Here is a 12,012-nt window from a genome sequence, read left to right as displayed (position 1 = left end):
ACCTCAGGTAAAATTAGCATTTAGCCTTGGGGAGGGGTACATGTGCCCCTACCTTAAAAAAACAAAATAGCAGAGGTTATCCTTTGCTTAAGGTATATTCATTTAATGACTCATTCTTCTATCCTAACATCACTGCTTTATTTTCCTCAATTTAGTTATCTAGGAGGAAGTGAATGCATAATTTTGGCAAGATGATACTTTTTAGGCGGACTCCCTTTTTAGTGCTCCTCATATTTGCTCGATTATTATAGAGTTGCTGTTCAATACTTGTAGTAGTGTTCACCATGTTTGTATTGAGCGTAAAATTCTCTTTTAAATTTGCTCTACTCTGTATTTGAAAAAATAAAATTGTGAGTTTGAAGTTGTTCCTCTGACCAGTTTGCAGGCTATTATGTTTTTGAAGCACTTTTTTTTTTTTTGTCAATTCAGCTAATTTTTCTTTTGCTTCATTTTGGATCCATTTTATCAGATTTTGGTTTAACCTATTCTGTGAGAGTGAGTGTGGTGGCCACCGTTATGTAATTCTGTGCTTGTCTGTTTTGTTACTTGTCTGTTTATTTTGTATATTTGTATATAGTTTATTTGTCTTAACTTTCTCTTCCCAGATTTATTCTTCCTACCAAATCCATTCCTCTTACCCCCTAGTCCTTAAACCTTTCTCTTTCAGAAAATTCCTCCAACTCTTCAAATCATCCTCCTCCATTCTCAACTACATGCTTCCTGATTTGGGCCTTAGGAAGAAATCCTTGGTTTTTGGAGTTTCGCATCCTATGACAAACTGTGACCTGATTTTTCAGACTCTTCAAGTTTCCATGGACGAACTTATCGGAATTCCAGATCCTTCATCGTTCCAGATTTACGTTGGACTCTGAAGGACAGTCATCTTTTCTTCTGATTCTAATCCTTTGATTTATATTTGATACCAGTCTTCTTTTGTCTATTATAATTATTGTTCTCTCCCATTTTAATTGTTACTTTTAGGAAATTTTTGTGTCACTTTATGAATATTACTTCTAATAACCTTAAGTTTGTGTGTTTGTTACAGTTGTTTTTTCCCCAACTGATGTTTCTTGCTTTTTGGCGCAGTTTTTGCTTAGGTGCATCATAAGAACGGAATTGTCGATTCAAAAGGAGTTTCTATCCATTTTGGATGGAACCTGAAATTATTTCAAGGGGTGGTCCTCAGCCTGAAACATTTTGTTTTGGTTTGAGCCTTAAGCTCCCATCACTAAGTAATCGGCCTTACTCCTCTGTACTCCGTACATTACTTTTGGATCTTTCATGGACTCTACAAATGGAAGAACTTGGATTAAGCTTAGACACCAATTGGTCTTCATTACAGTTGTCTCCCCAGTGTTCTTGGGTGTGCCTTTTACCACCCCCAAGTAGGGACTCAAAACTGCGGCCCCAAAAATGGGCTTCCTTGCCATCCTGGACATGAATGAAAAATGTGCTTCATCCTGTCTGCTGCACAGCCTTTCTAGCATCTCTTCAAAGAATCTCTGTCTTCGGATTACAATTGGACTTTTCAATTGCTTTGTGAGCTCTCCATAGCCTACTATACTACTATACTCTGATGGTTGAATTCCAGGTACTCCACTCAATCTACTAAGGAAAAACTTATTTTGAATTCTTTATCTTGTACATCATGGATCTGTCTTCTCTGGAGCTTCTAGTTGACTCCTTGACTAATGTTTCTAGTTGTGGGCACCCTGTTTTTAGGTTAGAAGTGTTTTTGTTACCTTTTCCTTGTGATGTGTTGATGCAAACACCCGCCCATTTCCTTTGGCTTAGTTTTTTCCTTTGTACTCTAGGGCCTAATACTTAATTTCTGCTTCTTATTATTGTTGCTTTACTAAAGAAGGGGGAATTGTTAGGAGGTCTTTATATATTTCTATTCAATGTTTCCTTGCCTGCTTTCCCACCTACAACCTTCCAGGTAGGAGGCGCTGTGAGATACTAATAAATAGGTGTCGAACTAGGAGGTTAGGGTCTTCTGGGCAGTGAGCTGGCGGGTTCTGGCTTTTTAGAGCTGCTAGTAGGCTGACAAAGTATTCTGCGTCCAACCTTCTCGCCTTTTTACCCTCCTGTCTATGTGGATTATTTGCCGTGGATAGATCTTCACTTCCCAGTCCTAGGGGACAGGGGAATGTGAATCTCCCCTTCTGGGACCTCTTTGAGGATCCATCATCAACCAGTCTAGGAGAAAATATAGCTCTATAGTTTCCCACCCCAACCCCAACTCCCAGCACTACCAAGAGTAAGCTCTGAGAAAGGGTGTGACTCAAAAAGCCTTCTTGATACTCTTTCTGATGATGCAGTCTTGTCTTTTCTGATTTTGCTCTCAACTGTTTTGTGGAAGGCATAGATCAACACATTCACCACATTATAGGGGGTGTTTTTAATGCAATTTTAGAACAATTTTTAATTCACAGAGAAATGAAGAGAAAGAGAACAATAATAAGAATTTTCTCAAAAAAAAAAAAACACAATAGAAAAATGCTCTCTGCCCCGATGCTCGTCACCGCATTATTTACAATTGCCAGAATCTGGAAACAATCCAGGTGTCCAACAACAGAGGAGTGGCTAAAGAAACTGTGAAAAGAAACAATGAAATATTATGCAGTTGTTAGGAAAAATGAAGTCATAAAATTTACCTATACATAGATGGACATGGATACTATTATGCTGACTGAAATGAGCTAGAGGGATAATAGATAATAGAATATTATCACTCATATGTGGGATATAAGAAATATAAAAGACAGCATGGCAATAATATCCAGTGAGACAATAAAGATGAATGTTGGGAGGGCCAGTCACAAAGAAGCTTGACACAAAGAGCAGTGGATGCTGTTAGAGTAGTAACCTCAATAATAACTAACATGGGCCCGGAGAGAAAGCACAGTGGTGTTTGCCTTGCAAGCAGCCTATCCAGGACCAAAGGTGGTTGGTTCAAATCCCAGTGTCCCATATGGTCCCCCATGCCTGCCAGGAGCTATTTCTGAGCAGACAACCAGGAGTAACCCCTGAGCACCGCTGGGTGTGGCCCAAAAACCAAAATAAATAAATAAATAAATAAATAAATAACATGACAATGATAGTGAGTGGGGGGGGGCAAAATCCTGTTTAAGAGAAAGGCAGGGGGCTTGGGTGGGTAAGGGAAATGAGAGACATTGATGGTGGTAAAATCGCACTGGTGAAGGACAGTGTACATTCTATGACTGAAACTCAAATTTGAACATGTAATCATGGTGCTTAAAGAAATTTAAAAAATAGAATGTTCTAATGCTTCCACATACACCCTTTATTTCTCCTATAATCAGGTTTTTTTTTTTGAACTGAGTATAGGTTACCTGTTACAATAAGTAAATAATACTGACACATGGCTATTGATGGACCCTATCATTCATTCAAGCTTCTGTAGTTTTTATCAGATGTTCTTTTTCAGCTGCAAGATTCCATCTCCGGGACCACATTATAGAAGTGATTATGTCTCTATAGACTCCTTTTTTGCTCTGGCAGTTTCTGAGACTTTCCTTGTTTTCCCCAGCCTTAACAATTTTGAGGAATTCTAATCAGAAACATTCTAAGATGGAATTTGAGGGTTATTATCCTAAGGATCTCTGAAACTGGTGTAATAGACCTTGGGAAAAAGACCATAAAATGCCATTTTCAGGGCATCATTTCAAAACTACAAAGTAGCAACATCATTTAACATTGTGAATGTTCACATGGCTTAAATAGCATTTCCAAGACCTCCTCAATCTATATTTTTATCTTCTTTCCATATAGTACTCTTTAAAAGGAAGTCACTGTGTGCAACAGATTATTTCAGGCAAAGCATCTCCATCAATTATCTGGAATTTTGTTACACTCAGTCATCTAGGTGTGTGTTTGGTTGGTTTTGGTGTTGAACTACACTAGGAGCAATCAAGGTTTCCACCTGGCTTTGTGCTGAGGGATCCTTCTTGGCAGTGTTTGAGGAACCATATGTGGTTCTGGATATCAAACCCAGGTCTGTTACTGGCATGGTAAGTGTCCTGCCCAATATACTATCACTCAGATCCCAAATCATCCTTTTTTATCTAGTTTCTGCATAATGGTCTCAATATTTAATAAATGTGGGGCACAAGATTTCAAGAATAAAGTTCCCTGGTGGGAATAGTTCAGCCCCTGTAGAAACAGTATGGATAGGCTTCAGTAAACTTAGAATGGATCTGTCATATGACCCAGCAATTCTACTTTTGGGTATCTGCCCTTAGGACTTAAAACATTCATTTAAAAGGCCAGAACAATAATATAGCAGATAGGCCTTGCATACAGTAGACCTTGCATACAGTTAGACCCCTCGCACTCCACATGGTTCTCCAAGCACTAGCAGAAGTAACTACTTAATGCAGAGCTAGGAGTGAATCCTGAGTGCTGTTGTGTGTGTCCCAAAAATAAAACAATTTTTTTCATTCAAAAGTACATATGCAGACCTTTGTTCATTGCTGCAATTAGTACAAAAGCTAATTAATATATATATATATTCAAACTAGACATCCAATGACAAATGAATAGATTATGAAGATATGGTACATATAAGCAAGGAAATATTATACAGCTGCAAAGAACCATGAAACATGCAATTTACTGCAACCTGGTTGGAACTGAAAAATACCATGTTGAATAAAATAAGCCAAAAAGTGAAATAAAAGCACAGGATGATCTCACTTATCTGTTGTATATAAAATATACTAGAAAATTTAGTAAAGGGGTAAGCCGAGATCACTCTTGACCCTTGAGCCTAGAGAGATGACAGACTGAAAAGAAAAGAAATCATGACAGGAAGGAAGATGAGAAAAACAAATAATGGGGTTTCAGCTTTTGTTATATTGGGTATGTGTAAAAAGCTCTACATGCAAAGTCTAGACTCAACAACACTAAAACCATGAGATCTAAATAAAATGACCAAACTTTAATGTGACTGCCAAGGTGACAGGTAGGTCAGAAAGGTTGAATGTGGGAAGGGTTATTCCTGTATTTCTTCTACTATGGACTGATTCTGATGTGGGGCTACCAATGGATGTACTGCTGGAAGGCGCAGATGCTTGTGGTCTGGTGGCAGCTGCACCAAGGGAATCATTCTGTACTCCAAGGTGAAAGACTTCACTTGATTCTCTTCTAAAAGTATGAGATCTAAATGATACATCAGAGGTAGATATTCATGAAGATTCATCTAGACCCTCTCGCCTTCTTCCAGAGAACAAAGGTGTACATCTATTTCTAATTGAGGAGGATAACCATAGTCCTGTATTTCTACCTTCTGATTCTTGGTTATAATTTTCTGAATCTGGCTCAGAGCTATGTTTTTGGCTAAGAGATGATAAGCCCTATCTTTGCCTAAGAAATGGGAATCCCTGAGAAGCTTCAGATGCCCTATTATTGGGAAGGTTAGAGGTTGATGTCACATGATGAGATTGTGAAGCTGTCAAAATTCTTGGAGAAGTATAAGAATTCTCAGAACTCAATGATCTTGTATTCAAGGAGTCCTGGCTAAATCTCCGTGAAAAAAAAAGTAGATGACATACTAGAAGCTATACGTGACAGCAATCTTCTGGTTGTGTGTCTGCCTTCGTTGTCAGAAGATACTTGAAATGATCTTTGAGATAAACCAACTCTATCCGAACTGGTTATGGGTGAGGTTTCATCTCTATTTAAAATATAAGAAAACTCAGGCTGTATACTGTGTACTTGAGGAGATTCCAATTCTCTTGGAGAAAAAATGTGCTCCAAGAATTTCTGCGAGAGTCCCTAGAACATGGCATGTTTTGAGTATAGAAGCACTGGTGATGAGAGCTTATACTGGTGGTAGGATTAATGTTGAAATTTTATGTGCCTTAAACTGAACTATCAATAACTTAGTAAAGCATGGTTCTTTAATTTTTTAATTTAAAGAATAGAATTCACTAAGAGAATTTAATTATTATCAACCTATTTTGTTGTGCAGGGAGTGGGAAAATGTATGTTAAACCATTAAAATAGGCATAGAGGAGAAGAAAGGTGAGTTGTTTGTGTGTAGTGAATTTTCTTTATAGTGAGAAGTACTGCGTAAGTTGTTCACTTTTTCATTTCTAATATTGTTGTCAGAAACATATCCAGCTTTACACTGTTCTGCAGTGCAAGGTTAGGCTCAGGGGAGGAAGATGGCAAGAAACAGAGCCCTGCAACAAATTCAGGACATCACAGATGCAAGCAAAGCAGCTGATGCCCAAGCCAGATCCCCAATCCTTAAATTTCATTGTTTTTTGGAATGGCTGTGGTACAGTCAAGAGGATTATACAGCTCTCCCTGCTGCTAACCAGGTAAGTCAGTGAGATGTTCTCAGAAGTCTCAGGTACCATTTTCAGACTGAATTTTCAACTTGCTTTCCTGAATTTTCTGTTTCTCTCTTCCCTCAAGCACTAGATCCATACTCTCCTGCATAGAAACTGCTTCTTCTGAAACTAGTCTCACTTCCAAATCCTTCAGGACATTAACTGATATTTGGAGAATTGCTATTACCACTCAGTTGCCAATCCTATCCAGTTTGATAATAGAGTCATGTATGAAATTTGAAAGTTGCTCTGCAAAGCGGTCCTCCTGATTAGTCCCTGATTCAGTTCTTGTGAGTGACCACTCCGGGGGAACCCTAAAAGAACCTGTTTTGTGTTTGGTAATCATATCATGTAAATTAGTTTCCCTTATGCCTAATAAAAAGAAATTTATTAGTGAAAAAAATTCCACTCTTTAATTTATGACACTGTTAACAAAATTAATTGGATACCACCTTGTACAGAATGTTATAGGAACACTTTCTGAATAATCATTTTAGTATCATTATAAAGGATATATGTTAACATATCCTATTCTATAGAATGAAAAAATTCATCAGAGTAAAATGCTGTTCAAGATGAATTTCTTAACTTGAAACTAATGAAGCTTTGGCTTCATAGAACCTCATTTGCATAGAAACTTTATAAGACCCTTTATTCACTAACTTAGAATGATTTTACTTAAATTGATTTTAGTTAAAAGGGCCAGAAAGATAATGTAGGCAGTAAAGAACTTGCACATAACTAAACCCATTCAATCCCAGCACTTTTATAGTCTCCCAAGTCTGACCAGATTTCTGAGGGCAGAATCAGAGTAAACCCAAGCTCAGTGGGTGTGGCCCAAAACCTCTATCCCTAAAAAAGGGGGAGTGTCCATCATATCTGGCTCTTTCCTCATATACTACCAAAAATGAAAGGATGAGAGCAAAGAACTTGTAGAATAATAGTTTATATATCTGTCCCACTTGGGCATGAATCCTGGGCCCTTGAATTTCATTGAGAGATGCCCAAAATAAATAGGTAAACTAATATGTGTGCATATTTCTTTATTTGTATGTATATATATATATGTATGTATACACACAGAGAAACAGAAAATTATATTGGGGGGCAGGGTTGGATCACACTCAGAGATGCTCAAGGGTTTATTCCTAGCTCTGTGCTCAGGGATTATTCCTGGCTGGTGGAGCTCAGGAGACTGTATGGGTTTCTGAGGATTGAAACTGGGTCGGCTGCATGAAAATCAACTGCATTTAGTTGCATATGATTCATTTAGGAGCCTTGCAAAGTAAGAATCTAAATTGATAAACATTGGAATGCTGTTGAATTAAGTATAAAAATATTATGGGTTATCTTTTCTCAGCTGTTGTTGATTAACATGAGATTGTTTGTGGGTTCATCTGATAATAAATACACCATATCTTTTAAAAGTACAATGAGCATTCACCAAAAATAAAAAGGGATTATTTTAACACATAACTAAATGGGGTTAATATATGCTAACTCAAAAAAGAGAAAAGGATGCATTATATATCAGGTTGAGATTCCAAATTCAGAAATTACCAGACCTTCAAGACCATTGTCTTTACTTACAATACCATTTTCCTATCGTTTGACTTTCTTTCACTTTGTAATCCAGAAAATTCATTTGAGTGAGTTTGCTCTCACCATAACAAGGGCCAATTTTACTAAATTTTTTCCTATAGTCATTTTATTTTAGAAATAATTTGTTCATGATTTCTGATAATACTTTCTCTAGAGGTATAAGTGACTTTTATCCTCAATTAATTTCATCTGTTTTTAGGTCTGTAACAATGGAGACTGTCTTGATCATCTTTGGTTCAGAAATTCCCCACTGAAACAGGTTTGTGCAGTAATAGAGCTTGTAACATGACCCATTAAGGATTTCTTTCCCTTGCTAAATTTTGAATAGAAACTAGATGAATATGCTCCCTCTATTTTTAATCAATCCTTTCTTATGCAAAAATCTGTGGGTCATAGTAAAGTTTAATCATAACCCACTACTCATTTATGAAAACTCTGAACTGCAATGAGTCATAGACAAATGTGAAATGCACTTATCATGTGTGTGTGTTAGCAGACTGTCAAACTAAGTTTTTGAATTATGAAACAAAGGAAAACCTTTCTTTTATTATACTTTTTGTACTAACAGAAACTTGCCGTAGTTTCTTTTGAAAAGCATAGTCCATGCGTACATTGTAATAAACATTTCATGGTAAGGTGAGCTACCTGTACCTAAAGAGTTCATATAGAGCAATTTTCAAAATCTGGCTGTGTCTATATGCTTGTGTTTTACATATTAGTAGATGACTTATTCTATGTAATGGGAAATAATTTGTCACATAAATCTTTTATGACAAGTTAGAGGAAAAATGGCAAAAATAAATGTTCTTTGTGAGTTTGTTTTACAGTGTGTTTGAACTGATAATTAACTACATTTTAGCTCTAATAAAATGTACTTAGCATGAGAATAAAAATTGAATATTTTCTCTTGTATTTAAGGTGTTTGGACGCAGAATGCTATTTCGTGTAGGAATAGATAGAAACTATTTTGAGAATGCATTTTAATGTATTTCATTTTCTTATTTTGGGAGCAATTCAGCTATGCTCAGGACTTACTCCAGGCTCTGTGCTCAATGGTCACTCCTAGTAGGACTTGAGACACAGAAAGCAGGACTAGGGATAGGAACAGGGGCAATCATTTGCAAGGCAAGTGCCCTGTCTGCTATACCATCTCTCCCAACCTATGATCCATTTAAATTTTAAAGAAAGAATTTAACTGTTATTAATATAAAAATTTTATAATAGTATTATGTTATGCTTTTGTTGTTACTGCACCTCTGGTACTTTCAAAGTAACCAAGACTCTCTACCATTGTTTTTCTATTGCCATTTCTGTCCCCATCTCTTTACCACGTTCCCACTCTCTATTTGCCAACTTCTGTTCTGTTGTCAGTCTACAGGTTTTTTATTCTGCCCATTCCTTTACTTTAGTTCTTTATGTACCACATATGCATGAGGTCATCAAGCATTTGTTCTTCCTGTGACTTATTTCACTTAATTTGTTATCCTCTAGTTCCATCCTAGTTGTAGCCAAAGGCAAGATTTCACCTTTCTTACAGGTGAGCAGTATTTCACTGAGTACATATAATTCCCTTATCCTTTCATCTGCTCTTGGGCATTTGGATTGTTTCCAAATGGTTGGTTATTATGACTAAAGCTGCAGTAAATGTAGTTTTGCAAATATCTTTTCAAGTGAATGTTTCTGTGCTTTTAAGATAAATGTAGGGAGTAGAATCACCAAGTCACATGGGAGTTTATTAAAAAAGATTTTAGACAACTATTTTCCAGAAGGGTTCCAGCAGATGACATTTCCCCAAAAGTGAACAGGGGATCTTTTTTTTTTATCACATCACCGCAAGAGTAGTTTGTTTGTTTGTTTGTTTAGTCTTATTGTAGGTGTTGTGAGGTGCTGGCTCATTTCTTAAACTTAATTAGCCCAATTATCATTAATGAGGAAATTGCACTTCGTTTTGGTTTGGGGGGTCACACCAGTGATGCTCAGTGCTTACTGCTGGCTCTACAATCAAGAATCAGTCCTGGTAGTACTCAGGGGACCATTTAGGGTTCTGGAAATTAGACCCAGGTCAGCTGCATGCGAAGCAAATGCCCTACCTACTGTACTATTACTCTGACCCCTGAAATGCTTATATGTGATTGTTGGCATTTTTGTATCTTTTTTGAGCTCTTCTCCCCTATTTTTGATTTTATAAAATGCTTTTTTAGGCACTGTGATTTACAAAGTTATTCACAGTTGAGTATTAAACACACAGTGTTTCAGCACCAAATTCACTATCAGTGTCATCTGCCCTCCAACAATGTTCCCAGAATCCATCCCATGCCATTACCACCCTGCCTCGGTCTTCTATCAAAACTAGCACTTTTTAAGTTTAGTTGTCCAAGTTTGGGTCTTGTGATTTTAGTGTTTTTGACTTTGTGCTTGGGGTATTTCATTCTGTCCTTCATTAGCACAATAGATGTCCCTATCCTGTTATTTCACATCTGTCTTTCTCTTCCTCCACTCTATTTATTTCCTTCTCCTCATGGTACTCTGGGGCCAAGAGTGTTCTAGACAACCGTCATTTAAACCATCGCATTCTTTGCTGTTATTCTAAATACTACATATAAGTGATATCATCTTGTATTTATCCTTCTTCTTCTTCTTCTAGATTACTTCATTTAACATGGCATCTTCCAGTTCCATTCATGATCGCATCATTCCTTTTAGAGCTATTTACAATGTGTACCAACCACATTGTCATGATCCACTCCTCTTTTGCTGAACATGTAAATTGATTCCAACTCTTTAGTTATTGTACTGAGTGCTACGATGAATAGTGTTGGTTATAGATTATTTTGAATAAGTATTTTTCTGTCCTGGGTATAGATACCCAAAAGTGAAACTGCTGGTCATATCGCAGTTTATTTATGAGTTTGTGAGAATCCTTCATATTGTTTGTCATGGGGCTGAACTAGACAACATTCTCCATCACTGAATGAGAGTTCCTTTCTCACCACCTACCCACCAACACAGAATGTCCTAGTGTTTTTGATATGTGACCGTCTAACTGGTGTAAATGATATTTTATTATTATCTTGATTTGTATTTCCTTCATGGTAAATGATTGATGAACATTTTTTTTTCATGTGCTTGGTGACCATCTGTTGGTCTTCATCAGAGAGGTGTTTGTTTTTTCTTCTCTCCGTTTATGGTGAGTTTTTTAGATTTGAGGGAATTTAATCTTTGTGATTACTTTAATCTTTGTGAGTACTTTGTATATCCTAGATATCAATACGTTATCTAATGTGTTAAGTGCAAATATTTTTTCCCACTCAACTGTCTTTTAGTTTTAGCCTGCATCTCTTTGCATACAGGAATGTTTCAGTTTGATGAAATCACATTTGTTCAGTCCAATTCTGTGGTCTTTACCATTGGCACCATCAGTGTTTGACATTTTAGTGCTTTTGAAGTTTATAACTAGCTTTGCGCAGTGGCAGTATCGTAGCCAATGAGGTTTATCCGAGATGCGATTATTGCTAATTGAAGTTTATAAGTGCTTTATATATCTTAAAAAGCACTATGTCAGAGATATGCTGTGCAAATATTTTCTTGTAAGTAGTAGAGACTCCATTTGTTTAGCAGTCATTTCTTTTACCATGCAGAATCTCTTTAATAAAATCTCATTTATCTTTTGCTTTTTTGTTTGTTTTGTCAATGGTTTTGAGTCATTAAAGATTTTCTAAGATTAATATCATGGGTTGTTCTGTCTATAACTTTCTCAATATTTCATAGAATAAACTTTATGGAACTAATATTGATAAAATAATTTTATATTTATCAATGAAATCATTTAATATTGATAATAATTTTGTTGATCAAATAATTTGAACCATTTGGAATTGATTCTTTTGTGTGGGGTGAAATAAAGGTCCATTTTCTTTCTTTAAATGTGCATATAGTTTTCTTATCACCAATTGTTAAACAAGCATTATGCCCCTACTTCTTTGTTGTTAATTAACTTTCCATAATTCTGGACTTTTAATAATATTCTTGTGATCTGTATATTATAGTA

General features: G+C 36.4%; 1 pseudogene; it reads left to right on the top strand.

Annotated features, from left to right (window-relative positions):
- The first annotated feature begins 11,419 nt into the window (after window positions 1-11,419).
- On the top strand, window positions 11,420-11,568 carry LOC126026553 (uncharacterized; annotated as a pseudogene).
- The last annotated feature ends 444 nt before the right edge of the window (window positions 11,569-12,012 follow it).

This window comes from Suncus etruscus, chromosome 13, assembly GCF_024139225.1.
Source record: "Suncus etruscus isolate mSunEtr1 chromosome 13, mSunEtr1.pri.cur, whole genome shotgun sequence".
Taxonomy (NCBI): domain Eukaryota; kingdom Metazoa; phylum Chordata; class Mammalia; order Eulipotyphla; family Soricidae; genus Suncus; species Suncus etruscus.
This window is presented reverse-complemented; position numbering and strand designations above follow the sequence as displayed.